The 16734-nt window shown below is 45.5% G+C and overlaps 1 protein-coding gene across 1 annotated transcript in view; it reads left to right on the top strand.

The window, feature by feature from the left end:
• The first annotated feature begins 14577 nt into the window (after positions 1–14577).
• DISC1 (DISC1 scaffold protein) overlaps positions 14578–16734 on the top strand; it is a 214368-nt gene continuing 212211 nt past the window's right edge. The window contains exon 1 of the mRNA XM_068395951.1: positions 14578–14658. The gene's annotated coding sequence lies outside the window, so the exon portion shown is untranslated. The remainder of the gene's footprint in view (positions 14659–16734) is intronic.

The raw sequence follows: 16734 nt of genomic DNA, 5'->3' as shown, positions 1-16734 counted from the left end.
AGGTGAACAAATCTTAACCACACTGACCAAAATATTTGCACAGAGCTGGTGGGACAGCTAGACTGGGAATAAGGCCATTTATCCTCTCTTCCCGTTTGCCATCAGGTGGTGTCTGAGACCTCCTTCTGGACAGCTTCAAAGCTATTCCAGGCTCACCGCAGAAAAAGCTGCCCATGAGGGATGCCCTCCCTGCCCTGGAACACAGCCCTCCCTGGGCTATGAGTCGTAAAACAAACTCTCAGATCAGAACAGCTGGCTTTGCTACAAAAGACTACAAAGCTCACAATGAGTAAAAGAATATCCTACAAAATCCTTCTTGAGACTTCCCCGAGCCTCTTCCATGAAACAATTAGTGGATGCTCTTGTTTTGAACTCTGTGACTCACTCCTGTAATTCAGTTGTGGCCTGTGATCGCTCAGTCGCTTAATGAGGCGCAGGGAAATAGGCAATTGTGAGAATTTCCTTTCTCTCCCCCTCAGCCTCTCGCTGTAGCTCTGCTGCACGTTATACTGCAGCGCCATGCAACCGCAGTCTGGATGCGTGCTTCCCAGATGTGCTCACCATTCAGGCGACACTTCCTCGCGGTGTTAAACGGTGATCAGGAAGGTTTCTCAAAGAGAAAATGCATTTCACTATGTTTTATGGTACTTCGGAATCCAGCTGCAAGTGCAGTCCTTTTATCAGTGGTCTTAATAGTTACGTTGTGGCTTGGCTTTACTAGAGTTTTATTTCTAATTTGGTATCTTCTGTGTGTGTGCATGTGTGCGTGTATTTGTAAAAACTCCATTAAAGATAACAGGCTCTATTAAAGCAATTACACTGGCTAATGTCTCCCACATTCTTTTCCATTAACCATATTTAACTTTGCCAGTCAGCAGTATATTTACTGTTACTAACAAGTAAGTGATTTTTAATCCCTGGATTTGCATCACATACACGTTTGTGTAACTTTCCAAGTACATGGTAGGTACGAAAGACATTTAACAATTAAACCAAAAGTGTTTCCAGAGATTCCCAGCACCCACAGAATGTGTTTGGAGGCTTCCCTGTGCTTACCTTGCCTTGGTCATACTGTGAAAATTTTGGCAGCAGAGCAAGGAAAAAGCCCTCAATAACTTGCCAACTTTTTCTTGTCTAAAAGAGGTGAAAACAGAAAACTGAAAAATTCCTCCTGCTGGTACCATGCACCAGAAACCCTGCCCTGTGTCCATTAAACAGTGCTGTACATTTGTCATGAGGAAAAGACTATTTCATTCTCTGGCTGCTGACTACCAAGTGCTGAATTTCTGCTGTTAACAGGAATGGCAGAAGGAGCCGCCGCAGGAGTGGCCCGGATGGAGCAATCTGCAGTGTCCTTCATGCGGGGCTCCCTCCAGCCCCCGGAGTGGCTGAGCCAGTGACTCCGGCAGCCGCAGGCAGCAGCTGCTCCTTTGTCGGGGTTCGGGGACGAGGGCTTCTCCACGTGATGCTCAGGCTTCTCGCTTGTCTGCTTTTGACTTCCCTCTGCTTGATTCTTCTCTCAGACACCTCCCCCCTTAGTCTCTGTTATTTGCCTTCAGCAGCTGCTTTCCTTCTTACCACTCATCTTCATTTCTTTCCATTTCTCCCCCTTTTCCTCTTTTAGCTTCCCTGTTTCTCTTGTTTTTCCCTCTCACTTTCTGCTGAACCATACACACCACTTTCTCCCTTTCCGATCAGTTTTACAAGGTCTGAATCACAGCAGCTCTGCTTGCGTGGCCATTTGTATGGCCCAGAGTCATCTCCCACAGCTCGAGGTGCTCAGCTGAGGAAGGTGATCTTCCTTGGCTGCCTCTCTAGTCACTGGGGAGAGACAAGAGCCTCCAAAAGGTGACTCAGTTTTTAAGGGTGTCAAAAGACCTTGTGAAGGCTGATCTCCTGCCATGGTTTGTCTGTAAGACAGACGAATATCCTAACTTACGAGCTTTGAATTGAGGGGCAAAAGTTATTTAGTACAAATCCTGCTTTTGCACAGTCTTTTGGCACGTGTCAGATGGATGGGGAGCACAAATCAGAGCATCTTCCCCCTACTCAGCATTGGCCTCCCAGGTGCCAGACTTCTGCTTGGACCCTGATGGTCAGGACAAGTCGCGCCTGCAGCACAGCAGCAGACTTGCTGACAGAGCCTTACAACAACTTTCCACCACCCCAAAGTCCCCTCTCTACAGGGACAAAGCTCCCATCTGCTACAGACAAAGCATTTGGTGTGACTTCAGTAAGCCAAGTGAGCATTTTTGCTCCTGTTCCTTTTTTTTTTGCTCTAAATATAAATATCATGTAAGGAATAAGGAAATAAAAGTGAAAAGGGAAGCAAGACTTTCATTCTCACTGGACCACTTAAAAGCAGGCATCTGCACAGTTTCCATGGCTTTCATTTCGCCAGGAGAACGTCTCCCAGGGGCTAACTTTAACATTTTGAATGGAGCCATGTTTAGCCTTTTCAATAGCAAATCACACAGGAACTACAAACTGCAACTGCAGCCTTATCTCCATCCAGACATTTGTTCCCAAAGAGATGTTTCCAGTTCTCTGTGATCAGATCAAGAAAATAGAGACGACATTATAACAACCCTCCCAGAGTTTCTCCGTAGGCACGCTCTATTGTATACTGAGGTTGCTGACAAGCTGTTATACGGTAAAGGTCTATTTTCTACGTAGAAATTTGGTCCTACGATCTGCCTGCAAGATTTTGCCAATGGCTTTCCTAGGATTTCATCCCCAGCCTGGATCACCGCTTTTATTTCTTGCTGATCCAGGAATGCAAAAATCTGTCGAAGTCGCATGCTCCCTCCCCTTCCTTCTACATCTCTGCCCTCCCCTTCCTTTTAAACACTTGTGGGCACAGGATGGATGACCACTGTGCCCATGAAGGTCTCTTGTCCCCAGGGCAGGCTTGGTGGGACACTCTTTCCCACACTTATTCCTTCTTCACAGGTCACTGGCAGAGGGAAAACTGAGTCCACATCCATGTGTTCTTTGGCCCAGATAGCTCTTGGGAGTATTTTTGGTTAATTTTTATTACTGACCGCAGGACATGACGTAACAGAAAAATGTAATTCCTTGGCCTTGTGTCTGACCAAGGTGGCTGTTGTGGCCGTGGCTGCTACAGCTTGCTCTCTGCCTGCCCCCGATTGCCATTCTGTGTGCAGCTGACCTGGTGGCTTTGATAATCCAATTTTTATTAGCCTGTTAAGTAAAATGCTGGCATTGAGCCACTGGCAAGTTGTAAAATGCCAAATAATTGGAATAATAATTCACTCATATTGAATGTGGTGCATTTAAAGGTGGTGCTTATTTCCTGAATGGAAATGAATCTCTTCTAAGGAGTTGGTTTAGATTAATTCACTGCATGGTTTACTTCAGCCCTATAATTTTACCACTGATACGTAAACTAGGTTCATAAATAGAGCAACAGAGCCTTGGCTGTGCTAGGAGATAGTGCTTCGCACTAATGTAAATTATAAATGTAGAGTTAGAAAGCCGAACAAGCCCAGCTGGCAAACTTCCATGTATTATCTCACAATAATTGCTTCCAGCCAGTAGATGTTTTTTGTACAGTAGAAGACAGGTTATTTATTTTATATATTTAGCCTAAAACTATAATAACATCCTCTGGCAAAGGTATTATCTGATGGTGTCTGAAATAGAACCAGCTTTCCTCTTTCCAGGCATTAACAAATGAAAATCTTTGTGTCATCTCATGGCATTTCCTGAAATGGAGAATAAAATGAGGATGATTTTTAATTCATAGAGTTTATTTCTTAAGAAGTGAATCTATTTTTGACAACCAGGTTTCCCAGAATTGTTACATGTGGTATGTATCACCGACCAGAGAAATATTATTTCCTTTATGATTCTAATCAGGCAGAAACAACAGTACCACTAGCAGGACTGGCTCTTGACTTAGCACAGTCAGAAAAATACCTGTGAACAAGAAAGGCACGTGAAGGTCACAGAAGACAGTATTTTTTTTCCTGTTGCCTCAGAAATGCCTGGATGCCTGCTATGTTGCCCATCTGCACATTCTCAGGCAAGCACTACAGTAGTGAGGATGTGAAGTCAACAATTAGGAAGACTAATAAGGGTATGTTTCAGAAATCTTAGGCAGAGACAAATCTTAGTGACGGACGAGGCTTGGTACTCAATGCAGCTGTTCCATCTGCCAGTGATGACAAAGAATGAGAAAGCACAAGGATGGTACTCGGGATTTATGAGGATATCTCAGGTGCTTTTCAGCCCTTCGGTAACTTGGGAGGATGTTATGAATATTAAGAAATTGGTTGACCTGAGTTGCCTGCTCCTCCCCCAGTCACAGGTCTTGGCCAAGGAAGTCTCTGCCAGTGTTTGGGTTAGGTGACTTTTGGGTCCTGGCACAACCCCAGAAGGTCAGGCTGTGCTAATGACAGGCTCCTTCTCAACAAGGGAGACTAGTCTTAGGGAACTCTAGGCATGTCGGCTTAACCTCTGCCCTGGGCAAAGCCACTAAAAATAATTTAGTTACTGGTAAAGAACCCAATCATTTGTGAACTGAAGATGCTGATGTAGTTAGTAAGTGCAGAAGGCATTAATGAAAACAAGCCTTGTCAGACCTGAGGCTCAGTATTCATTGTTGATGAGAGCACAAGTTTTGTGGATATGGACAATCATAAATGTGAGAATTTTCTGTCAGTTATTTGAACAAATATCACACAACAGTCTGATTTTTAAAAAAAGAAAAGGTAGAACTATGTAAGGTCAAAATATTCAATGGTATGAGACCTGGTGGATTGAAAAGGTACAGTTGCCCAAGGAGAACTGCTAAGGAACGGGAGTTACTGTAGTGAAGTCTGCATGGAGCAGTATAAGACTTCACAGAATCACAGAATCACAGAATGTTAGGGATTGGAAGGGACCTCAAAAGATCATCTAGTCCAATCCCCCTGCCGGAGCAGGATTACCTAGATCATGTCACACAGGAAAGCGTCCAGGCGGGTTTTGAATGTCTCCAGAGAACGAGACTCCACAACCTCTTTGGGCAGCCTGTTCCTGTGTTCAGTTACCCTCACCGTAAAGAAGTTTTTCCTCATATTTATGTGGAACCTCCTGTGTTCCAGCTTGCACCCATTGCCCCTTGTCCTGTCAATGGATGTCACTGGCTCCATCCTCATGACACTTGCCCTTTACATATTTATAAACATTAATGAGGTCCCCCCTCAGTCTCCTCTTCTCCAAGCTAAAGAGACCCAGCTCCCTCAGCCTCTCCTCATAAGGGAGATGTTCCACTCCCTTAATCATCTTCGTGGCTCTGCGCTGGACTCTCACAGTTCCCTGTCCTTCTTGAACTGAGGGGCCCAGAACTGGACACAATATTCCAGTCCAGACTTATTGCTGTTCAATGTTTTTATCAAGATCTGAGATTAAACATAACATTTCTGCTAAGAAATCAGATAGTGCAAACACTGGCCAGGTGGCAAATAATGATGAAAAAAAGAGTCACCTAGAGTGGCCAGGATTGCTCAGTAGAGAGCCCATCCAGGCAAGTGATGTCTTAGTGCAGTCCTAAGATATCGAGCTAAATTAGACATCTAAAAGGCAGGAAGAGAGGCTGTACTTACAGGAGGTGAGTTTCAGAGGGTATGCAGTGACTCTGAAATACTTTGGAGAGGTCAGAACAGAGAAGCAACTCAGTAGGAGCTCCCAGTGTGATGGGAGAAAAAGTGTTGACTGTCTTTGGATACACAATTGGTGAGATGTGGGTAGGGATCAAAAACCTCACATGAAACCGTTGCTGGAATATGTATCCCACTGGAGTGTTCCCACTGAAAAAGAGCACTGAAGAATTTTCTGCCAGTACATCAAAGAGTCACAGAAATAATTCAAGAACTGGAAAAAAAGGCCTTTCATCAGCTGCTGTAGAGTTCACTTTATTTAGTTTATTCAAAGGAAGAAGATACCAGCCTTCATCACCTAGGGTATAAACACTTATATTGGGGTAAAACCCCAGGGTGGGATTCAATCACGTAACCACAGTCACTTACAGCATGTTAGATGCCAGACATGAGTCTCCTCCTTTGGGCAGAGAGAAGGATGAGATAAACTCTCAAGGCTCTGCTCAATCCTGCGTCCGAGAGTCTGCTGGATATGCCACAAGCTCAGTTAGGCACAGTGTGCACTCCCTGCACTAAGCCCTTCAGTCTTCCCATGTCAGCAAGCTCCTCCAGCTGCTCTGCAAGCTCTGCAGGTCACAGAAGAGTTGTTTTAGCAGAGCAGCAAAAATCCCCTGCAATTACTGCTAACATAGCCACACGCAATCAGAAGATAACTTGCAGTTCCTGATATAAACTCCAAGGACAGTCTCAGCACAGACATGCGTGGATCAAGTTGGATTTGAAGCCAGACCCCAGCCTCTTGCTACAGACCCACTGCACTGGGCTTTCAATCCCCAGACTGTGGTGCTGCTCTGGCACCCCTTGGGTTTCTGGCATGCAGTTCCCTGTCTGGGAAGGAACATTCTTTACCTGTTTGCACTTTTAATATCTTGTATTTGTGCTTAAGACATCATTTAATTGCTCCGACACATATATGGTATATTGTCATGAAAATGGGAAAAACAATTGTGCCAGTAACTCATTGCCAAAGCTAACATGTTCGAATGCTCTGCGTGGCTTGGTACTTGAGCAGCTCTGAGGGGCTCTGTACACCCCAGGACACACACTGTGTTGACCAGCTGTGGGCAAGTCACAGGATCGTTCCTCAGCCAGCATTTTCCCCTGCATCACAGCACCAGCAGGTCATTTGGTAGCACTGATGCAGTTAGCTGGGGACTGACAGGACAGTGGGAAAACCAGCAAGAGCAGCCGTGTCCCAGTGCTGCAGGGTGGGACAAGCTGTTGCCACAGCTCTGTGAAGGAGTGAGGTGTGTGAGGGATGCTGTGCCAGAGTCACTGTGACTGCCCAGACCCCAGGCATGCCTTCTATGTGATCCTCTCAATCCACACAGGAAAATGGATGTGTACAATGATCATCCTATGGGTAAGAGGGCAAGTTAAAGGAGTAAGGTCTATTCACATGAATGCTACAGCCAAATAGTAACAAGTTCAAATCCGAACAAACACGTGCTGTGAAAAACAACATAATATTGACAGTTCAACAGAAAACAATTCCATAACCAGATGTAAAAATATGAATGCAGGAATGGTTGTTTACTTAGTGGCTGTACTGTAATGTTTAAATCCCAATTTCTGACAAGCAATAGATACTGAAGACTGTGAGACAAATAAATTTGAGGCATTTTGGGATTTGGGGGGGTTAGTACAGTGAAAAGGATAGTTGCTGAGAAAAATATGCTTATTCTGCTTTTTAAACCACCAGTGCTCCCGCTTTCATTTCTCCCAGTTTCGTTCTTAGTTGATCTACTGACTTAGAATTATGGCTGGTCCACACTACTATAAGTAAAGGTCCCTAAAATCAATTTTTAAAGCCTGGAGAACAGCAATAGGAATCCTCAGCTTGTGTGCTCGTGACCAGGTGTCTCTGGGGAAACAAATTATTTTCTTGGACTAATTTAAGTTTATAGGAAGGCATTCAGTCAAAATAAATGTCCAAAAGCTTAACTCTTTTGATGGGTATATCACAGAATCACAGCATCACAAAATGGTTGGGTTTGGAAGGGACCCCTGGAGATCATCTAGTCCAACGCCCTGCCAAAGCAGGTTCCCCTAGAGCAGGCTGCACAGGGTTGCGTCCGGGCGGGTTTTGAATGTCTCCAGAGAAGGAGACTCCACAACCTCCCTGGGCAGCCTGTTCCAGTGCTCTGTCACCCTCAAAGTAAATAAGTCTTTTCTCATATTTATATGGAACTTCCTATGTTTCAGTATGTGCCCATATCCACTGGATTAGGACTTCAAACATTTTTGAGTTATCTATAATATATGATTCTTAATCCCACAAATATTTTGAACTGAGTGGTAATGAGCTATCAGCTTTACTCTTGTTTTGAAGTCTATCCTGACACCAGTTGAGTCACTGTCTTTGGAACAGGATCAGAAAATGATGCTAGTAAAGTCAACCCGCTGCTCCGTTATAGCAGTAGATGAACAATGAAAAAGATGATTCTGGAAAGTGAAATGTATTCACCTGTAACAACAAGCACATTAAAGTCTCACCAGTTTCTTTCGGATTTTCATTAGTTTGTTTTAATAAGTTGGTTACATTTTTTAGCAAAATCCTGGTGTAGCTGAAGTCTCTAGGAGTTCCGTGGTTTAATAACTGGGAGAGAGACTTCTACCTTTTGCATTAAGCACTCTGATTTATTTTATTTACTTGTCTATTAAGAAGATTACCTTTATGCTAATCACATCACAAAGCACGTTCCAGAGTTATTGTAAGTACCCACAGAGTTAACTAAAGCACAATCAAATTTAGAACATCTCATTTTGGATAGGGCATGATCGTATATCTAAGCTAAGCACTGACTAAAGCTGGGCAAAAAAATTTTGCTTCAGTTCTGTTGATGCACTAAAAATATATATACTTAGAAGTTTTTTGCAGATTAACCCAAAATGCACTTACTTTTACTGTTTTTTGATGGGAAACAATCCTTTGGGGATGAACTTCGCCATTGAAAGTGAAATGAGTTCTTCTGGTTTTGGACATTTAAAATGAAAGTGAAGGAAAAGTGGAAGAAAGTGTTAGTTTTCCCTGCAAAAGATATTACTGAGGGGAAAGGAAAGGTGGTGAGCTGAGCCATGTGTGCAGGTGAAAGGAAGCAGCTCAGAGGTTGTGGCTGCAGCCAGACCAGGCAGTGGAAAAGTATCAGCCAGGTTCTGGCTTGTGCAAAGGGCAGTAACGTGGGGAGCAGGAGCCCGTGGCCACAGCAGACCACTGAGCTGAGCTGCCATCTCCCAGCCTCCTGGACAGACATGGTTATCATCATCCCCTGTTCTGAGTCTTCTGGTGAGATACAACAGCTTGGCTGGGTGCCCTACCTCCCTGTGGGCACAGCCTTCATCTCACTCTGGTCTGCGCTGGCCCATGTTGCTGCTCTGCCCTAGCCAGCTCTTCCTGGCCTCCCACCTCATTGCAGCTTCCCTAGTCCATGCTGAAGCTGTGCTTCAAAAGGTGCCATGTAAATGGTTTTTAAAGTGAAGGAGAGATGATGAGAAGAATAGCTTGAGAAAATCTACATTAGAACATGAGGACATGAGCATGAAGGTTATTTACTTTTCTGCTGTGTGATAGATGCTGCAGTGCCACATGTGAGCCTAGCTTAAAAAGATCAAGATGTCTTTGATCTTGGAGAGATCAAAATAAATAAGTCTAACGTGTCTGGCCTTTCCTCATTTTTATGCTAGGCAAACACTTTTTTTTCCCTGAGTTTGACTTGAATTTGCAAGTAGCATTGGCTCCCCTTCAGTGGCATGTTTTGGTGAATACGTTATTTACTATTGAAATAGAAAAGGTCTCTGGTGTAGCAGTGATTGGGTAGAGAGTAAAAAACAAAGATGAATGCAAGAAGAAGAAAAGCAGAGTTTGCAGCTGAGCTATGAGATGAACCAGGGGTCGTAAGGGACAGAGCTACAGGAAATCTGTTCATGATGGCAGCAGGTGCAGGGGGGAGCTCTCATACACTGATGTCAGTTGGAAGCGAAGGTACCACACAAAGAAGCAGCCATGTGTAGACAATGAGAAGCAGAGAAGCCGAGACGAGGAGTGGAAAACAGAAGGGGTAATTTTGAGCTGGCACGAGGGCTCAGGAAGTCCTTTGAGAAGGAAAGAGGCAGCAGCACTGCCTTCAGTACACAGGAGGGCTTGTTAAAATTTGCCAGGAGTTCTGATGCAGCATGTAATGCTCTAGTTTCACAGTCGCTTTCAACTGGAGAAAGGTTTTTGGTGGGGGAAAAAAAAAAGGTTTAAACCCACATCTGTTCCCTGTTGACTGTAGAGCCAGAGAAACGCTCTTACCAGCAGAAAGCAGGCAGTAGCATGGGGGAAGGGAAGGAAGGCACAACTGGAGAAGAAGTAGTGGAGGGAACAGGCAGGACCATTTCTTTTGGCAGCTGTGCCTGTCTATGCCATCATAATGAAAACTGGAAATTAAGAAATAGCAAAACACTCCAGCTCCCTCCTGTCTAATCTAAAATAGAAGCTAGCCAGATAGTATCCACTGTTAGTTATGGTCTTCTGTGTAATTTCTTACACCATCCATCCCACTCCAAACACTTGAGTAGCGCCCAAAAGCACATTAGGGCAAACTGTAGTGGGTAGATTTCTTTGTAACCTCTGAATGTCTCACCACATCATTTGGATCAGACTTTCCATGAAGGGCACAATCCAAACCACATTAAAACCCAAGAATGCTATTCTCTACTGCTAGTATTTGCTTCAGAAGTCTGTCTGCTTCCTGCACCTTTTTCTCCAGGTATGGTTAAAGTCCTCTGTAGAAACTGTCATCTCCCTCCAACCCCTTTCCAACAGTCTTATGATTGCACAAGGGTGATTGATTGTCTGAAAACAGCTCCTCTGTTGATAAAGGAACAAATTGACATGTTCACTATATATATTCACACATACTGCCAATTATCTACCCAGGTAATGAATTACAATCTGCTGAGTATTCTGTTGTGGTGGGACTTTTTTGTTACATATACACATTGATATGAGTACACATGAGGTAAGGAAAAGTCACCTGAAGCAGAAGTGTTGAAGTTTGGGATAAACTTTAACTCTTGGAGTAGATTCAGAGCAGATGCAAAGAATGCATTAACAGGACTTCTTTCTGAATACAGATCATGCTGTGCTTCTTTTGGATATTATTTTAGAGAATAGTTACCTTTTGGTAGCTTTGGACTGATTAGCTTCTCTAGAATATCTGCTGCTCAACATATAAGCAGCTGAAGCAAGTCTGCTGCTGATGCTGAGTTATTTGAGGAAGCATGAACAAGGGCTGGCTGCAAAGAGCTGCAGAAGGACCTTATGAGGCTGAATGACTGGACAATCAAACAACAGATGAAATTCACTGTGTATAAATTGAATTGGCACCTACTGGTAAGAACGATCCTGGCCTCTCATATAACATGAAAAGCTCTGAGATGATCACTGCCACTGAGAAGGAGACTGTGGTATTAGTTACATATCAGAAAATATAAGCTAAGTGTGTGGCAGCAGTCAGAAAAAAAGAAATCAAATGTTACAGGCTACTGGTAAAGGAACATGGAACATAACAAGAAACATGAAGATGCCACCACTGCAGAAATCCATGGCTAACCTGCACACTTACTTAGCCCCTTCATCCCAAAAAGCAGAAATACAAAAGATTTAGAGAGGGGCAACAAAGATAATCAAAAGTTTGAAGCAACTTCAGTACAAGGCCAATCTGAGTATCTTAACACTGTGCAGTCTGGAAAAGGGATCATGTGGTGTGATAACACATATGGAAATCATCAGAGGCACTGAAACATTGGGAAAAAATCTGTTTCTTTAAGCACAAAAATCTGGCAGCTGTCAAAGGCAGCGAGCCATAGCCAGGCCCAAAGCAAGCAACAGGAGATGGTGCCTCGTGCAGCGAGTGGAGACCTGGGGCACCCTTCACCCGTGTATGCTGTGTGTGCCAAAAGCTGAAGCGGGCTCAAGGGGAGGCTGGGCGAGCGCTTGGGAGAGCGTGAGATCCACTGCAGGTTACTGACTCCACAAACCAAACTGAGCTGAGGGAGCCCCCGAGCAGACGTTTGTCAGAGGGTGGGGGAGTCCAACGGGGAAGTGGTGTGTGTGCTGCCTTGTTCCTACTTGTGCTGAGGCAACTGCCCCGGGTGTGAGTCGGAGGCAAGGCTGCGCTAGATGGGCCCTTTGTCTGCACCACTATAGCTGCCCTTCGGTAACAAATTTCTCTCTGACTGATGGCAGCCAGCATGGACATCATCTGAATCAGACACACTATGGCAGGGCAGAAGGAAGAAGGAGAAGGATGCGTGGCTATTTTTGGCATGTGAGACACAGCTGCTCACTGTCTTCTCTCACAAGTCAGGAAGGGCATGGACTGGAATGTGAGGTCAAAACTCCCTTAGCATGTCTTGTATTTCTTAATAAGCAGACTGAAACCCAAGAACATCAGTAAGCTGTCAGCTGTTAGATAAACCTGGGCTTTTTCTTAGCAACTTTTCTGAATGTTACGAAAACTTCCCTGTGCACAGGATGGTATTTTTAACTCAGAATAGCATTTGCTGTATCTGAGAAGGCAGAAGCATTCTTGAAGACTAGGATGGATAGTGGTCATCTTGTATCATAGAATGGTTTCAGTTGGAAGGGACCTTAAAGATCATCTAGTACCAACCCCACTGCCACAGGCAGGGACACCTTTCCACTAGACCAGGTTACTCAAAGCCCCATCCAACCTGGCCTTGAACACTGCCAGGGAGGGGGCAGCCACAGCTTCTGTGGGCAACCTGTTCCAGTGTCTCACTACCCTCACAGTAAAGAATTTCTTCCTAATATTTAATCTAACCCTACCCTCTTTCAGTTTAAAACCATTACCCCTCGTCCTATCACTACATGCCCTTGTAAAAAGTCCATTTCCAGCTTCCCTGTAGGCCCCCTTCAGGTTCTGGAAGGCTGCTATAAGGTCTCCCCGGAGCCTTCTCTTCTCCGGGCTGAAGAGCCCAAACTATCTCAGCCTGTCTTCATAGGAGAGGTGCTCCAGCCCTCTGATCATCTTCATGGCCCTTCTCTAGACTCGCTCCAACAGCTCCATGTCCTTCTTATGTTGGGGGCCCCAGAGCTGGATGCAGCACTCCAGGTGGGGTCTCATGAGAGCTGAGTAGAGGGGCAAAATTACCTCCCTCAACCTGCTGGCCACGCTGCTTTTGATGCAGCCCAGGATACGGTTGGCCTTCTGAAAAACGCTGATTCTGTGTACATGTCTAATATAGTGGATATGGTGATCTGTGACTGAAGCAGGTACTGCTTCAGCAAAGTTGATACAAAGCTGTAGTCAGTGGACAGTCATGAGCTTATGTAAAGCTCCTAATTATGCGTTTCAATAGAAATAACACTGACTGTCAGTAGAGAAATGCTAGGGATAGTGTGAAATACTAGGTAATGCATGTGTTAACTAGGGAGGAGAAGATACATGGGAAATGATGGGGGACTAGAATTATCTACAGCACAAAACAGGGGAGGCGATTTTAGCAGAAATTCATGTTGTTGCAACGATATGTAAGTTCGAGTCTCAGAAAAATTACAGTGATCTTCGAAAAAGGACTTGAAATGATTTGCTCTATATTGTTGTGGGTTAACCTGGCAGGCAGGTAAGCTCCACACAGCTGCTCACTTACTTCTCCCCAGTGGGCTGGGGTAAAAATGAGAAAACTCATGGGCTGAGATAAAGACAGTTTAACAGGCAAAGCAAAAGCTGTGCACACAAGCAAAGCAAAACAAGGAATTCATTCACTACTTCCCATTAGCAGGCAGGTGTTCAGCCATCTCCAGGAAAGCAGGGCTCCGTCATGTGTAACGGTTACTTGGGAAGACAAATGCCATCACTCCGAACGTCCCCCCTTTCTCCTTCTTTTCCCCAGCCTTTACTGCTGTGCACAATGTCATATGGTCTGGGATATCCCTTTGGTCAGTCGGGGTCAGCTGTACCAGCTGTGTCCCCTCCCAACTTCTTGCACACCCCCAGCCCACTTGCTGGTGGGGTGGTGTGAGAGGCAGAAAAGGCCCTATGTAAGCCCTGCTCAGCAGTAACGAAAACATCCCTGTGTTAGCAGCACTGTTTTGGTCACAAATCCAAAATGTGGCACCACGTGAGCTGCTATGAAGAAAATTGCTTCTATCCCAGCCAAACCCTGTACATATGTATAAATGATAGCACCTTGCAACAAAAGGAAAAAGCTCTGTGTCTGTGATGAAGACATGAGAAGCTGTACAAAAGTAATGAAAATACATACGGAGCAGAGATTGATTCCACGTTTAAGCTACAGAAAGCCAATGAATACCACACTAATTGTATGCACGCCTTGCTGAATTCAGTGAGTATCTGACACATAAGGCAGCAGCCGTGGACACTCACATGATGGCTGTAAGACCCAAGCAATGCACAGTATGGCTACGTTTGAAAATAAATAATTTCCCAATAGCATATTTGGTGCTAAACCACCCGGTACAGCCATATCCCCACGATGGTGGGACTGCAGCTCCCCAGGACCCGCGGGAAGGAGGCCATAAACCCCAGTATGTGTGGCAGAGGCGGCTTTTATGGTGTGCTGCTCCCTTCAGGCTGGTGTAGACGGGGAGCAAGACAGCAGTGGCCTCGTCTTCCCTCCTGACTTAACGTTGGTGTCGTGAAGACCTGGGGGAACAGACACTGGACAGCCTTAGGCCACTGCCCGGGCAGGGACCCGCCTTGACCTGAAGGACCCTGCACGGCTCCACGCCCGTGCCTCTGCGTCGAGGACAGCCCCGCCAGCACCGCTCCTCCTGCCCCGCCGGGCCCGCCCGCAGCCCTCTCCCTCCCCCGGGGCGGTGAAGCAGCTTGCGGCCCGCCCTCGGCTGGGAGTGGCCGGCGTCACCGCCGCTTTCCGCCCCGGTGAGGGTGGGGAGGGGGCGACCGGGATGTGGCGGCCGCAGCCCCGGGCGGGCGATACCGACAGGCGGCGCCGAGTTCAGGTGAGTAGGGGCGGTCTGAGGGCCCCGCGGCTGCGGAGGGGGAAGGCGGGACAGGCCGGCGGCGGGGGGGGGGGGAGAGGAAGGGGGGTAACGGCGGGTTCCTCCCCCCCTCCTCCCGCCGCTGGCCCGGCTGGGCAGGTGAACGAAGCCCGTGAACGAGCAGGGGGGGCTTGGGGGAGCGAGGCTGAGCCCTAACGGGGCCGGGGCCGGTAGCGCTTCTCCCGGCTGGAGGGGCTGGGCGGCTCGGCTGGACGCTGCCTACAGGCGAGGAGGGCCGGCAGCCCTCGGTGAGGGGAGTCGTGTTGAATATGGGGGAGTTTAGGGCTTTTAGGGTGAAAAAATAATGGATCTTTCATTTCGCAGTCTGAAAGTTTTGGGGTCTTAAATTTTTAAGTCCCTAGTGTCATTAGCACTTATTTCACAGTAAATGTAGTCTAGGAAACCGAGTTACAACATTGAAATAACATTATTTTTTTAAACTCAGAAATTCCTCTGATTTCACCTCTGCCAGGGTGGAAGCAGTTATACTGATATAAAGATGTATAATATTTTTTTTTCCTAAATGACCAGCTGTGAAGAGGGAAGTAACGGTACTCTTAGAAAAGTCACCCATATAATATCTCTAAACTTGGTTTAAAGGAAGAAAAAGGAAACTGCCATCTTAAGGCAGAAGCTGTGTGTATATACTTTTATGAATAGCTGAGTTTTAGAAGGCCGTGACCTGTAGTGTGGATGAGCTGTCCTCTTTCTCCTCCCTCAGAGCAGCAGCCATCAGAAAGCTGCCAGCCCGAGATAGGGCTGCCCTGTGTTACCGACACTGGTGCTGGCAAAAGGCTGGAGCCATGGGGGAATTCTGGCGAAAACCACTTCACCTTTCCCAGGAGAGCTGGGGAAGAAAGGCGTGTCGCTCACCGTGTGCGTCCTCTGCCTTTGGGGTTGTTTGGGATACACGGTTCTTCGAGCTCCATTAGTCCAGGAAGACTTTCTGCAAACACTTCAGTTATCCTTGCCAACAGTTCAATAGAAAACAGCTCATTCATGTTTTGGTAATCCACGCTAATCTTTGTGTACAAGTGCTTGAGTGACTTTTTGCTACGCTTCTGAATAGTGATTTAAGAGCTCTGCAGTGAAGCACTTTTATAATAAAGGCTTTTACAAAATATGCTGCGGAGCATACACCAGCGAGCGCTACTGGTAATTAAATGAGAGTTTTCAAAGAAGTGAACAAAGTACACTGGGATGCGTTATCTCTGATTTTGTCCTTTTGTATTTGTTCATTTATTTGCTAATTTGCAATTGGCCTTAGAGTAGCTCTTGAAAATGGGGGAAGTTCTACTTTATTAAACTTTTCTTGATGTTTAAATACTAAGTTCCTTTAATTATGTTGTATGGGTAGTCCCCCACCTCATTGCTGAAGTTCAAGTTGTGATTCCTTTTAGGAAGGCATTGCGAGTGGTTTTCCAGTTGAAGCTACAGTAGATTTTTACTATTGATAGGGCTTTTAGACACTTATGAAACTGATAAGTAGGGATATTTAAAATAAATATTTGATTTAAAAAGAAAAAAGCTGAGCTTAGAGGTTTGTGGTTACTTAAAATGTTGTGGTCATGGTGGGTTGGGGGAATGTAAACAAACCCCCAAACTCTTATGAACAGTGTTTTGTACACTTGAGACTGAGAGCATGTCCAGCTCTGTCTTTTTTTTCTTACTTCCCAGTGCTTATACTATCAAAGTTACCAATTTCCTGTATAGTTCTCAGAGACGGGACAGTGAGACGAACCTGTTCTCATACATGATACTGATGATTGCAGCGCAGCAGCGCTCTGAAGAGTGGTCAGAGGCAAGTATTGTATTGCCACTGGCTTCTTCCCTCTTTAAATTTAGATAAATCAGCCTTTGTTCTCTTCAGTAAAGTGAAGTCAAAAGTTTGGGCCTGAGCTGCCGCTGCTGGAATTGTAGTGGGGCTGTGTAAGCAAAGAGTATTTATTAGCACCAGGATAAATTAATTGTGATGAACAGGAGGACAGAAAGCACTGCAAACAATGTTTTGTTCTCACAAAAGCGAAAACCCTAAGG

This window comes from Nyctibius grandis, chromosome 1, assembly GCF_013368605.1.
Source record: "Nyctibius grandis isolate bNycGra1 chromosome 1, bNycGra1.pri, whole genome shotgun sequence".
Lineage (NCBI taxonomy): Eukaryota > Metazoa > Chordata > Aves > Nyctibiiformes > Nyctibiidae > Nyctibius > Nyctibius grandis.
The sequence above is the reverse complement of the archived record's forward strand: the minus strand, read 5'-3'. Positions and strand labels throughout refer to the sequence as shown.